The following is a 19,211-nucleotide window of genomic DNA, read 5'->3' as shown; positions in this document are numbered from 1 at the left end:
AAAAGTGTTTAAATTATGTACAAAACGTTTTGGAAGGTTAAAAAAGTACATAAATTGACATAAAATATCAATGAGAAAGGATATTTTTATTATTCATTTGCTGTTTAGTAGAGAAAAAACACTTTGACATCAATTACTTATTTTTTCTCAGGGAAAATAATTATGGCGGCAGTAGGTTTTGAACCAATTCCTCCAAAGAATCTGGAACTTTAATCCAGCACCTTAGACACTGCTGATTTTTAGCTCATGCATTTGGATCATATCAATCAGCTATTGAGGAGAAAAGTCTTTTTATTATTGTTTTTCTTATTAGTGGAGAAAAACATTTTGTCATCACTGACTGATGTTTTCATAGTAAAATCATTATGGCAGCAGTGGGATTTGAACCCACGCCTCCAGAGAGACTGAAGCTTAAATCCAGCACCTTAGACCGCTCGGCCATGCTACCACATGAACCTGTCTGACTGAATGCTCACAGTTCTGGATCATACAGTTGAGATTACAGGAAAAAAATGTGTTGTTTTAAATCAATACTTGAAAAGAAGTGTCATGTTACAAGTATTTAAAATACAAAAAGTTAAGGAAGCATAAAAAAGGTACAAAATTAGTAGACAATATTAATGAGTAAGGATTTTTTATTATTGATTTGCTGTTTAGTAGAGTAAAACAGTTTGACATCAATAAATGTAATTTTCTCTTTAAAATAATTATGGCAGTAGTGGGATTTGAACCCACGCCTCCAAATAGACTGGAGTCTTAATCCAGCACCTTAGACCGCTCGGCCATGCTACCACATATCTATTTTACCTCTAAAGGTCATAGTTTATTATTTTACATATTATTTTAAAATTTGAGAAGACTCTTGAAATTGTGATAAACTGTTTTAAAATCAAGGACAGATGATGAACTTTTCAACCTTCCTATATTTTACTTTAGCAACTTAGTGGCCTTAGACCGCTCGGCCATGGTACCACCTGGACACTATTAGCTCACAGATCTTGGTCATATAGCTCAGGTTACAGTAAAAACATTTTTTTAAATCAATATTTAAAAAGAAGTGTAATGCAAAAAGTGTTTAAATTATGTACAAAACGTTTTGGAAGGTTAAAAAAGTACATAAATTGACATAAAATATCAATGAGAAAGGATATTTTTATTATTCATTTGCTGTTTAGTAGAGAAAAAACACTTTGACATCAATTACTTATTTTTTCTCAGGGAAAATAATTATGGCGGCAGTAGGTTTTGAACCAATTCCTCCAAAGAATCTGGAACTTTAATCCAGCACCTTAGACACTGCTGATTTTTAGCTAATGCATCTGGATCATATTGATCAGATGTTGAGGAGAAAGGACTTTATTATTATTGATTTTCTTATTAGTGGAGAAAAACACATTGCCATCACTGACTGACATTTTCATAGTAAAATCATTATGGAAGCAGTGGGATTCAGACCCACGCCTCCAGAGAGACTGGAACCTAAATCCAGTGCCTTAGACCGCTCGCCCTTGCTACCCCATGGATACTTTTGACTCAAAGCTCAGAGTTCTGGATCATATAGTTAAGATTACAAGAAAAAATTGTGTAGTTATAAATCAATACTTGAAAAGAAGTGTCATGTTAAAAGTGTTTAAAATACAAAAATTTAAAAAAGGTACAAAATTAGCAGACAATATTAATTAGAAGGGATTTTTTATTATTGACTTGCTTTTTAGTGGAGAAAAACACTTTGACATCAATGACAGTCGTTTTATCTTGAAAATAATTATGACAGCAGTGGAATTTGAACCCATGCCTCCAAACAGACTGGAGCCTTAATGGAGCATCTTAGACCGCTCAGCCACATTTCTACCTTGACTCCATAGCTCATAGTTTATAATTTTACATATTATTTTTACATTTTGAGAAGACTCTTGAAATTATGATAAACTGTTTTAAAATCTAGGGCAGATGATGAACTTTTTAACCTACCAATATTTTATTTTAGCAGCTTAGTGGCCTTAGACCGCTCGGCCATGGTACCAAATGAACACTCTTAGCCCACAGATCTGGGCCATATAGCACAGATTACAGTACAAACATTTTTTTTTAAATAAATACTTAAAAAGAAGTGTCATACCAAAAGTGTTTAAGTTATGTACAAAATGTTTTGGAAGGTTAAAAAAGTACATAAATTGACATAAAATATTAATGAGAAAGGATTTTTTTATTATTCATTTGCTGTTTAGTAAAGAAAAACACTTTGACATCAATGACTTATTTTTTCTTAGGAAAAATAATTATGGCGGCAGTAGGTTTTGATCCAAAGCCTCCAAAGAAACTGGAACCTTAATCCAGCGCCTTAGACACTGCTGATTTTTAGCTCATGCATCTGGATCATATCAATCAGCTATTGAGGAGAAAAGTCTTTATTATTATTGTTTTTCTTATTAGTGGAGAAAAACATTTTGTCATCACTGACTGATGTTTTCATAGTAAAATCATTATGGCAGCAGTGGGATTTGAACCCACGCCTCCAGAGAGACTGGAGCCTAAATCCAGCACCTTAGACCGCTCGGCCATGCTACCACATGAACCTGTCTGACTGAATGCTCACAGTTCTGGATCATACAGTTGAGATTACAGGAAAAAAATGTGTTGTTTTAAATCAATACTTGAAAAGAAGTGTCATGTTACAAGTATTTAAAATACAAAAAGTTAAGGAAGCATAAAAAAGGTACAAAATTAGTAGACAATATTAATGAGTAAGGATTTTTTATTATTGATTTGCTGTTTAGTAGAGTAAAACAGTTTGACATCAATAAATGTCATTTTCTCTTGAAAATAATTATGGCAGTAGTGGGATTTGAACCCACGCCTCCAAAGAGACTGGAGCCTTAATCCAGCACCTTAGACCACTCGGCCATGCTACCACATATCTATTTTGGCTCCAAAGGTCATAGTTTATTATTTTACATATTATTTTTAAAGTTTGAGAAGACTCTTGAAATTGTGATAAACTGTTTTAAAATCTAGGACAGATGATGAACATTTCAACCTTCCAATATTTTACTTTAGCAACTTAGTGGCCTTAGACCGCTCGGCCATGGTACCACATGGACACTCTTAGCTCACAGATCTGGGTCATATAGCTCAGGTTACAGTAAAAACATTTTTTTAAATTAATATTTAAAAAGAAGTGTAATGCAAAAAGTGTTTAAATTATGTACAAAACGTTTTGGAAGGTTAAAAAAGTACATAAATTGACATAAAATATCAATGAGAAAGGATATTTTTATTATTCATTTGCTGTTTAGCAGAGAAAAAACACTTTGACATCAATTACTTATTTTTTCTCAGGGAAAATAATTATGGCGGCAGTAGGTTTTGAACCAATTCCTCCAAAGAATCTGGAACTTTAATCCAGCACCTTAGACACTGCTGATTTTTAGCTAATGCATCTGGATCATATTGATCAGATGTTGAGGAGAAAGGACTTTATTATTATTGATTTTCTTATTAGTGGAGAAAAACACATTGCCATCACTGACTGACATTTTCATAGTAAAATCATTATGGAAGCAGTGGGATTCAGACCCACGCCTCCAGAGAGACTGGAACCTAAATCCAGTGCCTTAGACCGCTCGCCCTTGCTACCCCATGGACCTGTCTGACTGAAAGCTCACAGTTCTGGATCATACAGTTGAGATTACAGGAAAAAAATGTGTTGTTTTAAATCAATACTTGAAAAGAAGTGTCATGTTACAAGTATTTAAAATACAAAAAGTTAAGGAAGCATAAAAAAGGTACAAAATTAGTAGACAATATTAATGAGTAAGGATTTTTTATTATTGATTTGCTGTTTAGTAGAGTATAACAGTTTGACATCAATAAATGTCATTTTCTCTTGAAAATAATTATGGCAGCAGTGGGATTTGAACCCACGCCTCCAAAGAGACTGGAGCCTTAATCCAGCGCCTTAGACCGCTCGGCCATGCTACCACATATCTATTTTGGCTCCAAAGGTCATAGTTTATTATTTTACATATTATTTTTAAAGTTTGAGAAGACTCTTGAAATTGTGATAAACTGTTTTAAAATCTAGGACAGATGATGAACTTTTCAACCTTCCAATATTTTACTTTAGCAACTTAGTGGCCTTAGACCGCTCGGCCATGGTACCACATGGACACTCTTAGCTCACATATCTGAGTCATATAGCTCAGGTTACAGTAAAAACATTTTTTTAAATCAATATTTAAAAAGAAGTGTAATGCAAAAAGTGTTTAAATTATGTACAAAACGTTTTGGAAGGTTAAAAAAGTACATAAATTGACAAAAAATATCAATGAGAAAGGATATTTTTATTATTCATTTGCTGTTTAGTAGAGAAAAAACACTTTGACATCAATTACTTATTTTTTCTCAGGGAAAATAATTATGGCGGCAGTAGGTTTTGAACCAATTCCTCCAAAGAATCTGGAACTTTAATCCATCACCTTAGACACTGCTGATTTTTAGCTAATGCATCTGGATCATATTGATCAGATGTTGAGGAGAAAGGACTTTATTATTATTGATTTTCTTATTAGTGGAGAAAAACACATTGCCATCACTGACTGACATTTTCATAGTAAAATCATTATGGAAGCAGTGGGATTCAGACCCACGCCTCCAGAGAGACTGGAACCTAAATCCAGTGCCTTAGACCGCTCGCCCTTGCTACCCCATGGATACTTTTGACTCAAAGCTCAGAGTTCTGGATCATATAGTTAAGATTACAAGAAAAAAATGTGTAGTTATAAATCAATACTTGAAAAGTAGTGTCATGTTAAAAGTGTTTAAAATACTAACATTTAAAAAAGGTACAAAATTAGCAGACAATATTAATTAGAAAGGATTTTTTATTATTGACTTGCTGTTTAGTGGAGAAAAACACTTTGACATCAATGACAGTCGTTTTATCTTGAAAATAATTATGACAGCAGTGGAATTTGAACCCATGCCTCCAAACAGACTGGAGCCTTAATGGAGCATCTTAGACCGCTCAACCACATATCTACCTTGACTCCATAGCTCATAGTTTATAATTTTACATATTATTTTTACATTTTGAGAAGACTTGAAATTATGATAAACTGTTTTAAAATCTAGGGCAGATGATGAACTTTTTAACCTACCAATATTTTATTTTAGCAGCTTAGTGGCCTTAGACCGCTCGGCCATGGTACCAAATAAACACTCTCAGCTCACAGATCTGGGCCATATAGCACAGATTACAGTACAAACATTTTTTTTGTTTTAAATAAATACTTAAAAAGAAGTGTCATACCAAAAGTGTTTAAGTTATGTACAAAATGTTTTGGAAGGTTAAAAAAGTACATCAATTGACATAAAATATTAATGAGAAAGGATTTTTTTATTATTCATTTGCTGTTTAGTAAAGAAAAACACTTTGACATCAATGATTTATTTTTCTTAGGAAAAATAATTATGGCGGCAGTAGGTTTTGATCCAAAGCCTCCAAAGACTCCAAAGAAACTGGAACCTTAATCCAGCGCCTTAGACACTGCTGATTTTTAGCTCATGCATCTGGATCATATCAATCAGCTATTGAGGAGAAAAGTCTTTATTATTATTGTTTTTCTTATTAGTGGAAAAAAAATTTTTGTCATCACTGACTGATGTTTTCATAGTAAAATCATTATGGCAGCAGTGGGATTTGAACCCACGCCTCCAGAGAGACTGAAGCCTAAATCCAGCACTTTAGACCGCTCGGCCATGCTACCACACGGTCCTGACTGACTGAATGCTCACAGTTCTGGATCATACAGTTGAGATTACAGGAAAAAAATGTGTTGTTTTAAATCAATACTTGAAAAGAAGTGTCATGTTACAAGTATTTAAAATACAAAAAGTTAAGGAAGCATAAAAAAGGTACAAAATTAGTAGACAATATTAATGAGTAAAGATTTTTTATTATTGATTTGCTGTTTAGTAGAGTAAAACAGTTTGACATCAAAAAATGTCATTTTCTCTTGAAAATAATTATGGCAGCAGTGGGATTTGAACTCACGCCTCCAAAGAGACTGGAGCCTTAATCCAGCGCCTTAGACCGCTCAGCCATGCTACCACATATCTATTTTGGCTCCAAAGGTCATAGTTTATTATTTTACATATTATTTTTAAAGTTTGAGAAGACTTTTGAAATTGTGATAAACTGTTTTAAAATCTAGGACAGATGATGAACTTTTCAACCTTCCAATATTTTACTTTAGCAACTTAGTGGCCTTAGACCGCTCAGCCATGGTACCACATGGACACTCTTAGCTCACAGATCTGGGTCATATAGCTCAGGTTACAGTAAAAACATTTTTTTAAATCAATATTTAAAAAGAAGTGTAATGCAAAAAGTGTTTAAATTATGTACAAAACGTTTTGGAAGGTTAAAAAAGTACATAAATTGACATAAAATATCAATGAGAAAGGATATTTTTATTATTCATTTGCTGTTTAGTAGAGAAAAAACACTTTGACATCAATTACTTATTTTTTCTCAGGGAAAATAATTATGGCGGCAGTAGGTTTCAAACCAATTCCTCCAAAGAATCTGGAACTTTAATCCAGCACCTTAGACACTGCTGATTTTTAGCTAATGCATCTGGATCATATTGATCAGATGTTGAGGAGAAAGGACTTTATTATTATTGATTTTCTTATTAGTGGAGAAAAACACATTGCCATCACTGACTGACATTTTCATAGTAAAATCATTATGGAAGCAGTGGGATTCAGACCCAAGCCTCCAGAGAGACTGGAACCTAAATCCAGTGCCTTAGACCGCTCGCCCTTGCTACCCCATGGACCTGTCTGACTGAAAGCTCACAGTTCTGGATCATACAGTTGAGATTACAGGAAAAAAATGTGTTGTTTTAAATCAATACTTGAAAAGAAGTGTCATGTTACAAGTATTTAAAATACAAAAAGTTAAGGAAGCATAAAAAAGGTACAAAATTAGTAGACAATATTAATGAGTAAAGATTTTTTATTATTGATTTGCTGTTTAGTAGAGTATAACAGTTTGACATCAATAAATGTCATTTTCTCTTGAAAATAATTATGGCAGCAGTGAGATTTGAACCCACGCCTCCAAAGAGACTGGAGCTTTAATCCAGCGCCTTAGACCACTCGGCCATGCTACCACATATCCATTTTGGCTCCAAAGGTCATAGTTTATTATTTTACATATTATTTTTACAGTTTGAGAAGACTCTTGAAATTGTGATAAACTGTTTTAAAATCTAGGACAGATGATGAACTTTTCAACCTTCCAATATTTTTCTTTAGCAACTTAGTGGCCTTAGACCGCTCGGCCATGGTACCACATGGACACTCTTAGCTCACAGATCTGGGTCATATAGCTCAGGTTACAGTAAAAACATTTTTTTAAATCAATATTTAAAAAGAAGTGTAATGCAAAAAGTGTTTAAATTATGTACAAAACGTTTTGGAAGGTTAAAAAAGTACATAAATTGACTTAAAATATCAATGAGAAAGGATATTTTTATTATTCATTTGCTGTTTAGTAGAGAAAAAACACTTTGACATCAATTACTTATTTTTTCTCAGGGAAAATAATTATGGCGGCAGTAGGTTTTGAACCAATTCCTCCAAAGAATCTGGAACTTTAATCCATCACCTTAGACACTGCTGATTTTTAGCTAATGCATCTGGATCATATTGATCAGATGTTGAGGAGAAAGGACTTTATTATTATTGATTTTCTTATTAGTGGAGAAAAACACATTGCCATCACTGACTGACATTTTCATAGTAAAATCATTATGGAAGCAGTGGGATTCAGACCCACGCCTCCAGAGAGACTGGAACCTAAATCCAGTGCCTTAGACCGCTCGCCCTTGCTACCCCATGGATACTTTTGACTCAAAGCTCAGAGTTCTGGATCATATAGTTAAGATTACAAGAAAAATTGTGTAGTTATAAATCAATACTTGAAAAGAAGTGTCATGTTAAAAGTGTTTAAAATACAAAAATTTAAAAAGGTGCAAAATTAGCAGACAATATTAATTAGAAAGGATTTTTTATTATTGACTTGCTGTTTAGTGGAGAAAAACACTTTGACATCAATGACAGTCGTTTTATCTTGAAAATAATTATGACAGCAGTGGAATTTGAACCCATGCCTCCAAACAGACTGGAGCCTTAATGGAGCATCTTAGACCGCTCAGCCACATTTCTACCTTGACTCCATAGCTCATAGTTTATAATTTTACATATTATTTTTACATTTTGAGAAGACTCTTGAAATTATGATAAACTGTTTTAAAATCTAGGGCAGATGATGAACTTTTTAACCTACCAATATTTTATTTTAGCAGCTTAGTGGCCTTAGACCGCTCGGCCATGGTACCAAATGAACACTCTTAGCTCACAGATCTGGGCCATATAGCACAGATTACAGTACAAACATTTTTTTTGTTTTAAATAAATACTTAAAAAGAAGTGTCATACCAAAAGTGTTTAAGTTATGTACAAAATGTTTTGGAAGGTTAAAAAAGTACATCAATTGACATAAAATATTAATGAGAAAGGATTTTTTTATTATTCATTTGCTGTTTAGTAAAGAAAAACACTTTGACATCAATGACTTATTTTTTCTTAGGAAAAATAATTATGGCGGCAGTAGGTTTTGATCCAAAGCCTCCCAAGAAACTGGAACCTTAATCCAGTGCATTAGACACTGCTGATTTTTAGCTCATGCATCTGGATCATATCAATCAGCTATTGAGGAGAAAAGTCTTTATTATTATTGTTTTTCTTATTAGTGGAGAAAAACATTCTGTCATCACTGACTGATGTTTTCATAGTAAAGTCATTATGGCAGCAGTGGGATTTGAACCCACACCTCCAGAGAGACTGGAGCCTAAATCCAGCGCCTTAGACCGCTCGGCCATGCTACCACATGTACCTGTCTGATTGAATGCTCACAGTTCTGGATCATACAGTTGAGATTACAGTAAAAAAATGTGTTGTTTTAAATCAATACTTGAAAAGAAGTGTCATGTTACAAGAATTTAAAATACAAAAAGTTAAGGAAGCATAAAAAAGGTACAAAATTAGTAGACAATATTAATTAGTAAGGATTTCTTATTATTGATTTGCTGTTTAGTAGAGTAAAACAGTTTGACATCAATAAATGTCATTTTCTCTTGAAAATAATTATGGCAGCAGAGGGATTTGAACCCACGCCTCCAAAGAGACAAGAGCCTTAATCCAGCGATCTAGACTGCTCGGCCATGCTACCACATATCTATTTTGGCTCCAAAGGTCATAGTTTATTATTTTACATATTATTTTTAAAGTTTGAGAAGACTTTTGAAATTGTGATAAACTGTTTTAAAATCTAGGACAGATGATGAACTTTTCAACCTTCCAATATTTTACTTTAGCAACTTAGTGGCCTTAGACCGCTCGGCCATGCTACCACATGTACCTGTCTGATTGAATGCTCACAGTTCTGGATCATACAGTTGAGATTACAGTAAAAAAATGTGTTGTTTTAAATCAATACTTGAAAAGAAGTGTCATGTTACAAGAATTTAAAATACAAAAAGTTAAGGAAGCATAAAAAAGGTACAAAATTAGTAGACAATATTAATTAGTAAGGATTTCTTATTATTGATTTGCTGTTTAGTAGAGTAAAACAGTTTGACATCAATAAATGTCATTTTCTCTTGAAAATAATTATGGCAGCAGAGGGATTTGATCCCACGCCTCCAAAGAGACAAGAGCCTTAATCCAGCGATCTAGACTGCTCGGCCATGCTACCACATATCTATTTTGGCTCCAAAGGTCATAGTTTATTATTTTACATATTATTTTTAAAGTTTGAGAAGACTCTTGAAATTGTGATAAACTGTTTTAAAATCTAGGACAGATGATGAACATTTCAACCTTCCAATATTTTACTTTAGCAACTTAGTGGCCTTAGACCGCTCGGCCATGGTACCACATGGACACTCTTAGCTCACAGATCTGGGTCATATAGCTCAGGTTACAGTAAAAACATTTTTTTAAATTAATATTTAAAAAGAAGTGTAATGCAAAAAGTGTTTAAATTATGTACAAAACGTTTTGGAAGGTTAAAAAAGTACATAAATTGACATAAAATATCAATGAGAAAGGATATTTTTATTATTCATTTGCTGTTTAGTAGAGAAAAAACACTTTGACATCAATTACTTATTTTTTCTCAGGGAAAATAATTATGGCAGCAGTAGGTTTTGATCCAAAGCCTCCAAAGAAACTGGAACCTTAATCCAGCGCCTTAGAAACTGCTGATTTTTAGCTCATGCATCTGGATCAGCTATTGAGGAGAAAAGTCTTTATTATTATTGTTTTTCTTATTAGTGGAGAAAAACATTTTGTCATCACTGACTGATGTTTTCATAGTAAAATCATTATGGCAGCAGTGGGATTTGAACCCACACCTCTAGAGAGACTGGAGCCTAAATCCAGCATCTTAGACTGCTCGGCCATGCTACCACATGGACCTGTCTGACTGAATGCTCACAGTTCTGGATCATACAGTTGAGATTACAGGAAAAAAATGTGTTGTTTTAAATCAATACTTGAAAAGAAGTGTCATGTTACAAGTATTTAAAATACAAAAAGTTAAGGAAGCATAAAAAAGGTACAAAATTAGTAGACAATATTAATGAGTAAGGATTTTTTATTAATGATTTGCTGTTTAGTAGAGTAAAACAGTTTGACATCAATAAATGTCATTTTCTCTTGAAAATAATTATGGCAGCAAAGGGATTTGAACCCACGCCTCCAAAGAGACTAGAGCCTTAATCCAGCGATCTAGACTGCTCGGCCATGCTACCACATATCTATTTTGGCTCCAAAGGTCATAGTTTATTATTTTACATATTATTTTTAAAGTTTGAGAAGACTCTTGAAATTGTGATAAACTGTTTTAAAATCTAGGACAGATAAAGAAATTTTCAACCTTCCAATATTTTACTTTAGCAACTTAGTGGCCTTAGACCACTTGGCCATGGTACCACATGGACACTCTTAGCTCACAGATCTGGGTCATATAGCTCAGGTTACAGTAAAAACATTTTTTTAAATCAATATTTAAAAAGAAGTGTAATGCAAAAAGTGTTTAAATTATGTACAAAACGTTTTGGAAGGTTAAAAAAGTACATAAATTGACATAAAATATCAATGAGAAAGGATATTTTTATTATTCATTTGCTGTTTAGTAGAGAAAAAACACTTTGACATCAATTACTTATTTTTTCTCAGGGAAAATAATTATGGCGGCAGTAGGTTTTGAACCAATTCCTCCAAAGAATCTGGAACTTTAATCCATCACCTTAGACACTGCTGATTTTTAGCTAATGCATCTGGATCATATTGATCAGATCTTGAGGAGAAAGGACTTTATTATTATTGATTTTCTTATTAGTGGAGAAAAACACATTGCCATCACTGACTGACATTTTCATAGTAAAATCATTATGGAAGCAGTGGGATTCAGACCCACGCCTCCAGAGAGACTGGAACCTAAATCCAGTGCCTTAGACCGCTTGCCCTTGCTACCCCATGGATACTTTTGACTCAAAGCTCAGAGTTCTGGATCATATAGTTAAGATTACAAGAAAAAAATGTGTAGTTATAAATCAATACTTGAAAAGAAGTGTCATGTTAAAAGTGTTTAAAATACAAAACTTTAAAAAAGGTACAAAATTAGCAGACAATATTAATTAGAAAGGATTTTTTATTATTGACTTGCTGTTTAGTGGAGAAAAACACTTTGACATCAATGACAGTCGTTTTATCTTGAAAATAATTATGACAGCAGTGGAATTTGAACCCATGCCTCCAAACAGACTGGAGCCTTAATGCAGCATCTTAGACCGCTCAGCCACATTTCTACCTTGACTCCATAGCTCATAGTTTATAATTTTACATATTATTTTTACATTTTGAGAAGACTCTTGACATTATGATAAACTGTTTTAAAATCTAGGGCAGATGATGAACTTTTTAACCTACCAATATTTTATTTTAGCAGCTTAGTGGCCTTAGACCGCTCGGCCCTGGTACCAAATGAACACTCTTAGCTCACAGATCTGGGCCATATAGCACAGATAACAGTACAAATATTTTTTTTTGTTTTAAATAAATACTTAAAAAGAAGTGTCATACCAAAAGTGTTTAAGTTATGTACAAAATGTTTTGGAAGGTTAAAAGAGTACATCAATTGACATAAAATATTAATGAGAAAGGATTTTTTTATTATTCATTTGCTGTTTAGTAAAGAAAAACACTTTGACATCAATGACTTATTTTTTCTTAGGAAAAATAATTATGGCGGCAGTAGGTTTTGATCCAAAGCCTCCCAAGAAACTGGAACCTTAATCCAGCGCCTTAGACACTGCTGATTTTTAGCTCATGCATCTGGATCATATCAATCAGCTATTGAGGAGAAAAGTCTTTATTATTATTGTTTTTCTTAATAGTGGAGAAAAACATTTTGTCATCACTGACTGATGTTTTCATAGTAAAATCGTTATGGCAGCAGTGGGATTTGAACCCACGCCTCCAGAAAGACTGGAGCCTAAATCCAGCGCCTTAGACCGCTCGGCCATGCTACCACATGGACCTGTCTGACTGAATGCTCACAGTTCTGGGACATACAGTTGAGATTACAGGAAAAAAAATGTGTTATTTAAAATCAATACTTGAAAAGAAGTGTCATGTTACAAGTATTTAAAATACAAAAAGTTAAGGAAGCATAAAAAAGGTACAAAATTAGTAGACAATATTAATGAGTAAGGATTTTTTATTAATGATTTGCTGTTTAGTAGAGTAAAACAGTTTGACATCAATAAATGTCATTTTCTCTTGAAAATAATTATGGCAGCAGAGGGATTTGAACCCACGCCTCCAAAGAGACTAGAGCCTTAATCCAGCGATTTAGACTGCTCGGCCATGCTACCACATATCTATTTTGGCTCCAAAGGTCATAGTTTATTATTTTACATATTATTTTTAAAGTTTGAGAAGACTCTTGAAATTGTGATAAACTGTTTTAAAATCTAGGACAGATGATGAACTTTTCAACCTTCCAATATTTTACTTTAGCAACTTAGTGGCCTTAGACCGCTTGGCCATGGTACCACATGGACACTCTTAGCTCACAGATCTGGGTCATATAGCTCAGGTTACAGTAAAAACATTTTTTTAAATCAATATTTAAAAAGAAGTGTAATGCAAAAAGTGTTTAAATTATGTACAAAACGTTTTGGAAGGTTAAAAAAGTACATAAATTGACATAAAATATCAATGAGAAAGGATATTTTTATTATTCATTTGCTGTTTAGTAGAGAAAAAACACTTTGACATCAATTACTTATTTTTTCTCAGGGAAAATAATTATGGTGGCAGTAGGTTTTGAACCAATTCCTCCAAAGAATCTGGAACTTTAATCCAGCACCTTAGACACTGCTGATTTTTAGCTAATGCATCTGGATCATATTGATCAGATGTTGAGGAGAAAGGACTTTATTATTATTGATTTTCTTATTAGTGGAGAAAAACACATTGCCATCACTGACTGCAATTTTCATAGTAAAATCATTATGGAAGCAGTGGGATTCAGACCCACGCCTCCAGAGAGACTGGAGCCTAAATCCAGTGCCTTAGACCGCTCGCCCTTGCTACCCCATGGATACTTTTGACTCAAAGCTCAGAGTTCTGGATCATATAGTTAAGATTACAAGAAAAAAATGTGTAGTTATAAATCAATACTTGAAAAGAAGTGTCATGTTAAAAGTGTTTAAAATACAAAAATTTAAAAAAGGTACAAAATTAGAAGATAATATTAATTAGAAAGGATTTTTTATTATTGACTTGCTGTTTAGTGGAGAAAAACACTTTGACATCAATGACAGTCGTTTTATCTTGAAAATAATTATGACAGCAGTGGAATTTGAACCCATGCCTCCAAACAGACTGGAGCCTTAATGCAGCATCTTAGACCGCTCAGCCACATTTCTACCTTGACTCCATAGCTCATAGTTTATAATTTTACATATTATTTTTACATTTTGAGAAGACTCTTGACATTATGATAAACTGTTTTAAAATCTAGGGCAGATGATGAACTTTTTAACCTACCAATATTTTATTTTAGCAGCTTAGTGGCCTTAGACCACTAGGCCCTGGTACCAAATGAACACTCTTAGCTCACAAATCTGGGCCATATAGCACAGATAACAGTACAAATATTTTTTTTTGTTTTAAATAAATACTTAAAAAGAAGTGTCATACCAAAAGTGTTTAAGTTATGTACAAAATGTTTTGGAAGGTTAAAAGAGTACATCAATTGACATAAAATATTAATGAGAAAGGATTTTTTTATTATTCATTTGCTGTTTAGTAAAGAAAAACACTTTGACATCAATGACTTATTTTTTCTTAGGAAAAATAATTATGGCGGCAGTAGATTTTGATCCAAAGCCTCCCAAGAAACTGGAACCTTAATCCAGCGCCTTAGACACTGCTGATTTTTAGCTCATGCATCTGGATCATATCAATCAGCTATTGAGGAGAAAAGTCTTTATTATTATTGTTTTTCTTAATAGTGGAGAAAAACATTTTGTCATCACTGACTGATGTTTTCATAGTAAAATTGTTATGGCAGCAGTGGGATTTGAACCCACGCCTCCAGAAAGACTGGAGCCTAAATCCAGCGCCTTAGACCGCTCGGACATGCTACCACGTGGACCTGTCTGACTGAATGCTCACAGTTCTGGGACATACAGTTGAGATTACAGGAAAAAAAATGTGTTGTTTTAAATCAATACTTGAAAAGAAGTGTCATGTTACAAGTATTTAAAATACAAAAAGTTAAGGAAGCATAAAAAAGGTACAAAATTAGTAGACAATATTAATGAGTAAGGATTTTTTATTAATGATTTGCTGTTTAGTAGAGTAAAACAGTTTGACATCAATAAATGTCATTTTCTCTTGAAAATAATTATGGCAGCAGAGGGATTTGAACACACGCCTCCAAAGAGACTAGAGCCTTAATCCAGCGATTTAGACTGCTCGGCCATGCTACCACATATCTATTTTGGCTCCAAAGGTCATAGTTTATTATTTTACATATTATTTTTAAAGTTTGAGAAGACTCTTGAAATTGTGATAAACTGTTTTAAAATCTAGGACAGATGATGAACTTTTCAACCTTCCAATATTTTACTTTAGCAACTTAGTGGCCTTAGACCGCTTGGCCATAGTACGACATGGACACTCTTAGCTCACAGATCTGGGTCATATAGCTCAGGTTACAGTAAAAACATTTTTTTAAATCAATATTTAAAAAGAAGTGTATTGCAAAAAGTGTTTAAATTATGTACAAAACGTTTTGGAAGGTTAAAAAAGTACATAAATTGACATAAAATATCAATGAGAAAGGATATTTTTATTATTCATTTGCTGTTTAGTAGAGAAAAAACACTTTGACATCAATTACTTATTTTTTCTCAGGGAAAATAATTATGGCGGCAGTAGGTTTTGAACCAATTCCTCCAAAGAATCTGGAACTTTAATCCAGCACCTTAGACACTGCTGATTTTTAGCTAATGCATCTGGATCATATTGATCAGATGTTGAGGAGAAAGGACTTTATTATTATTGATTTTCTTATTAGTGGAGAAAAACACATTGCCATCACTGACTGACATTTTCATAGTAAAATCATTATGGAAGCAGTGGGATTCAGACCCACGCCTCCAGAGAGACTGGAACCTAAATCCAGTGCCTTAGACCGCTCGCCCTTGCTACCCCATGGATACTTTTGACTCAAAGCTCAGAGTTCTGGATCATATAGTTAAGATTACAAGAAAAAATTGTGTAGTTATAAATCAATACTTGAAAAGAAGTGTCATGTTAAAAGTGTTTAAAATACAAAAATTTAAAAAAGGTACAAAATTAGAAGATAATATTAATTAGAAAGGATTTTTTATTATTGACTTGCTGTTTAGTGGAGAAAAACACTTTGACATCAATGACAGTCGTTTTATCTTGAAAATAATTATGACAGCAGTGGAATTTGAACCCATGCCTCCAAACAGACTGGAGCCTTAATGCAGCATCTTAGACCGCTCAGCCACATATCTACCTTGACTCCATAGCTCATAGTTTATAATTTTACATATTATTTTTACATTTTGAGAAGACTCTTGACATTATGATAAACTGTTTTAAAATCTAGGGCAGATGATGAACTTTTTAACCTACCAATATTTGATTTTAGCAGCTTAGTGGCCTTAGACCGCTAGGCCCTGGTACCAAATGAACACTCTTAGCTCACAGATCTGGGCCATATAGCACAGATAACAGTACAAACATTTTTTTTTAAATAAATACTTAAAAAGAAGTGTCATACCAAAAGTGTTTAAGTTATGTACAAAATGTTTTGGAAGGTTAAAAGAGTACATCAATTGACATAAAATATTAATAAGAAAGGATTTTTTTATTATTCATTTGCTGTTTAGTAAAGAAAAACACTTTGACATCAATGACTTATTTTTTCTTAGGAAAAATAATTATGGCGGCAGTAGATTTTGATCCAAAGCCTCCCAAGAAACTGGAACCTTAATCCAGCGCCTTAGACACTGCTGATTTTTAGCTCATGCATCTGGATCATATCAATCAGCTATTGAGGAGAAAAGTCTTTATTATTATTGTTGTTTTTCTTAATAGTGGAGAAAAACATTTTGTCATCACTGACTGATGTTTTCATAGTAAAATCGTTATGGCAGCAGTGGGATTTGAACCCACGCCTCCAGAAAGACTGGAGCCTAAATCCAGCGCCTTAGACCGCTCGGACATGCTACCACATGGACCTGTCTGACTGAATGCTCACAGTTCTGGGACATACAGTTGAGATTACAGGAAAAAAATGTGTTGTTTTAAATCAATACTTGAAAAGAAGTGTCATGTTACAAGTATTTAAAATACAAAAAGTTAAGGAAGCATAAAAAAGGTACAAAATTAGTAGACAATATTAATGAGTAAGGATTTTTTATTAATGATTTGCTGTTTAGTAGAGTAAAACAGTTTGACATCAATAAATGTCATTTTCTCTTGAAAATAATTATGGCAGCAGAGGGATTTGAACACACGCCTCCAAAGAGACTAGAGCCTTAATCCAGCGATTTAGACTGCTCGGCCATGCTACCACATATCTATTTTGGCTCCAAAGGTCATAGTTTATTATTTTACATATTATTTTTAAAGTTTGAGAAGACTCTTGAAATTGTGATAAACTGTTTTAAAATCTAGGACAGATGATGAACTTTTCAACCTTCCAATATTTTACTTTAGCAACTTAGTGGCCTTAGACCGCTTGGCCATAGTACGACATGGACACTCTTAGCTCACAGATCTGGGTCATATAGCTCAGGTTACAGTAAAAACATTTTTTTAAATCAATATTTAAAAAGAAGTGTATTGCAAAAAGTGTTTAAATTATGTACAAAACGTTTTGGAAGGTTAAAAAAGTACATAAATTGACATAAAATATCAATGAGAAAGGATATTTTTATTATTCATTTGCTGTTTAGTAGAGAAAAAACACTTTGACATCAATTACTTATTTTTTCTCAGGGAAAATAATTATGGCGGCAGTAGGTTTTGAACCAATTCCTCCAAAGAATCTGGAACTTTAATCCAGCACCTTAGACACTGCTGATTTTTAGCTAATGCATCTGGATCATATTGATCAGATGTTGAGGAGAAAGGACTTTATTATTATTGATTTTCTTATTAGTGGAGAAAAACACATTGCCATCACTGACTGACATTTTCATAGTAAAATCATTATGGAAGCAGTGGGATTCAGACCCACGCCTCCAGAGAGACTGGAACCTAAATCCAGTGCCTTAGACCGCTCGCCCTTGCTACCCCATGGATACTTTTGACTCAAAGCTCAGAGTTCTGGATCATATAGTTAAGATTACAAGAAAAAATTGTGTAGTTATAAATCAATACTTGAAAAGAAGTGTCATGTTAAAAGTGTTTAAAATACAAAAATTTAAAAAAGGTACAAAATTAGAAGATAATATTAATTAGAAAGGATTTTTTATTATTGACTTGCTGTTTAGTGGAGAAAAACACTTTGACATCAATGACAGTCGTTTTATCTTGAAAATAATTATGACAGCAGTGGAATTTGAACCCATGCCTCCAAACAGACTGGAGCCTTAATGCAGCATCTTAGACCGCTCAGCCACATATCTACCTTGACTCCATAGCTCATAGTTTATAATTTTACATATTATTTTTACATTTTGAGAAGACTCTTGACATTATGATAAACTGTTTTAAAATCTAGGGCAGATGATGAACTTTTTAACCTACCAATATTTTATTTTAGCAGCTTAGTGGCCTTAGACCGCTAGGCCCTGGTACCAAATGAACACTCTTAGCTCACAGATCTGGGCCATATAGCACAGATAACAGTACAAACATTTTTTTTTAAATAAATACTTAAAAAGAAGTGTCATACCAAAAGTGTTTAAGTTATGTACAAAATGTTTTGGAAGGTTAAAAGAGTACATCAATTGACATAAAATATTAATAAGAAAGGATTTTTTTATTATTCATTTGCTGTTTAGTAAAGAAAAACACTTTGACATCAATGACTTATTTTTTCTTAGGAAAAATAATTATGGCGGCAGTAGATTTTGATCCAAAGCCTCCCAAGAAACTGGAACCTTAATCCAGCGCCTTAGACACTGCTGATTTTTAGCTCATGCATCTGGATCATATCAATCAGCTATTGAGGAGAAAAGTCTTTATTATTATTGTTTTTCTTAATAGTGGAGAAAAACATTTTGTCATCACTGACTGATGTTTTCATAGTAAAATCGTTATGGCGGCAGTGGGATTTGAACCCACGCCTCCAGAAAGACTGGAGCCTAAATCCAGCGCCTTAGACCGCTCGGACATGCTACCACATGGACCTGTCTGACTGAATGCTCACAGTTCTGGGACATACAGTTGAGATTACAGGAAAAAAATGTGTTGTTTTAAATCAATACTTGAAAAGAAGTGTCATGTTACAAGTATTTAAAATACAAAAAGTTAAGGAAGCATAAAAAAGGTACAAAATTAGTAGACAA

General features: G+C 33.4%; 13 non-coding genes across 13 annotated transcripts; all 13 read right to left on the bottom strand.

The window, feature by feature from the left end:
* Positions 1–366: 366 nt before the first annotated feature.
* TRNAL-UAA (transfer RNA leucine (anticodon UAA)) lies at positions 367–448 on the bottom strand. The gene has a single exon. It is a non-coding gene; the product is annotated as a tRNA-Leu (tRNA).
* Positions 449–710: 262 nt separating this feature from the next.
* Positions 711–792, bottom strand: TRNAL-AAG (transfer RNA leucine (anticodon AAG)). The gene has a single exon. It is a non-coding gene; the product is annotated as a tRNA-Leu (tRNA).
* Positions 793–2,486: 1,694 nt separating this feature from the next.
* Positions 2,487–2,568, bottom strand: TRNAL-UAG (transfer RNA leucine (anticodon UAG)). Its single transcript has one exon. It is a non-coding gene; the product is annotated as a tRNA-Leu (tRNA).
* A 262-nt stretch (positions 2,569–2,830) lies between these two features.
* TRNAL-AAG (transfer RNA leucine (anticodon AAG)) lies at positions 2,831–2,912 on the bottom strand. Its single transcript has one exon. It is a non-coding gene; the product is annotated as a tRNA-Leu (tRNA).
* A 987-nt stretch (positions 2,913–3,899) lies between these two features.
* TRNAL-AAG (transfer RNA leucine (anticodon AAG)) lies at positions 3,900–3,981 on the bottom strand. The gene has a single exon. It is a non-coding gene; the product is annotated as a tRNA-Leu (tRNA).
* A 1,705-nt stretch (positions 3,982–5,686) lies between these two features.
* TRNAL-UAG (transfer RNA leucine (anticodon UAG)) lies at positions 5,687–5,768 on the bottom strand. The gene has a single exon. It is a non-coding gene; the product is annotated as a tRNA-Leu (tRNA).
* A 262-nt stretch (positions 5,769–6,030) lies between these two features.
* TRNAL-AAG (transfer RNA leucine (anticodon AAG)) lies at positions 6,031–6,112 on the bottom strand. Its single transcript has one exon. It is a non-coding gene; the product is annotated as a tRNA-Leu (tRNA).
* A 987-nt stretch (positions 6,113–7,099) lies between these two features.
* Positions 7,100–7,181, bottom strand: TRNAF-AAA (transfer RNA phenylalanine (anticodon AAA)). The gene has a single exon. It is a non-coding gene; the product is annotated as a tRNA-Phe (tRNA).
* Positions 7,182–8,878: 1,697 nt separating this feature from the next.
* TRNAL-UAG (transfer RNA leucine (anticodon UAG)) lies at positions 8,879–8,960 on the bottom strand. Its single transcript has one exon. It is a non-coding gene; the product is annotated as a tRNA-Leu (tRNA).
* Positions 8,961–12,589: 3,629 nt separating this feature from the next.
* Positions 12,590–12,671, bottom strand: TRNAL-UAG (transfer RNA leucine (anticodon UAG)). Its single transcript has one exon. It is a non-coding gene; the product is annotated as a tRNA-Leu (tRNA).
* A 2,045-nt stretch (positions 12,672–14,716) lies between these two features.
* On the bottom strand, positions 14,717–14,798 carry TRNAL-UAG (transfer RNA leucine (anticodon UAG)). The gene has a single exon. It is a non-coding gene; the product is annotated as a tRNA-Leu (tRNA).
* A 2,043-nt stretch (positions 14,799–16,841) lies between these two features.
* Positions 16,842–16,923, bottom strand: TRNAL-UAG (transfer RNA leucine (anticodon UAG)). The gene has a single exon. It is a non-coding gene; the product is annotated as a tRNA-Leu (tRNA).
* Positions 16,924–18,962: 2,039 nt separating this feature from the next.
* Positions 18,963–19,044, bottom strand: TRNAL-UAG (transfer RNA leucine (anticodon UAG)). Its single transcript has one exon. It is a non-coding gene; the product is annotated as a tRNA-Leu (tRNA).
* Positions 19,045–19,211: the final 167 nt, after the last annotated feature.

This window comes from Pseudophryne corroboree, chromosome 3, assembly GCF_028390025.1.
Source record: "Pseudophryne corroboree isolate aPseCor3 chromosome 3, aPseCor3.hap2, whole genome shotgun sequence".
Lineage (NCBI taxonomy): Eukaryota > Metazoa > Chordata > Amphibia > Anura > Myobatrachidae > Pseudophryne > Pseudophryne corroboree.
The sequence above is the reverse complement of the archived record's forward strand: the minus strand, read 5'-3'. Positions and strand labels throughout refer to the sequence as shown.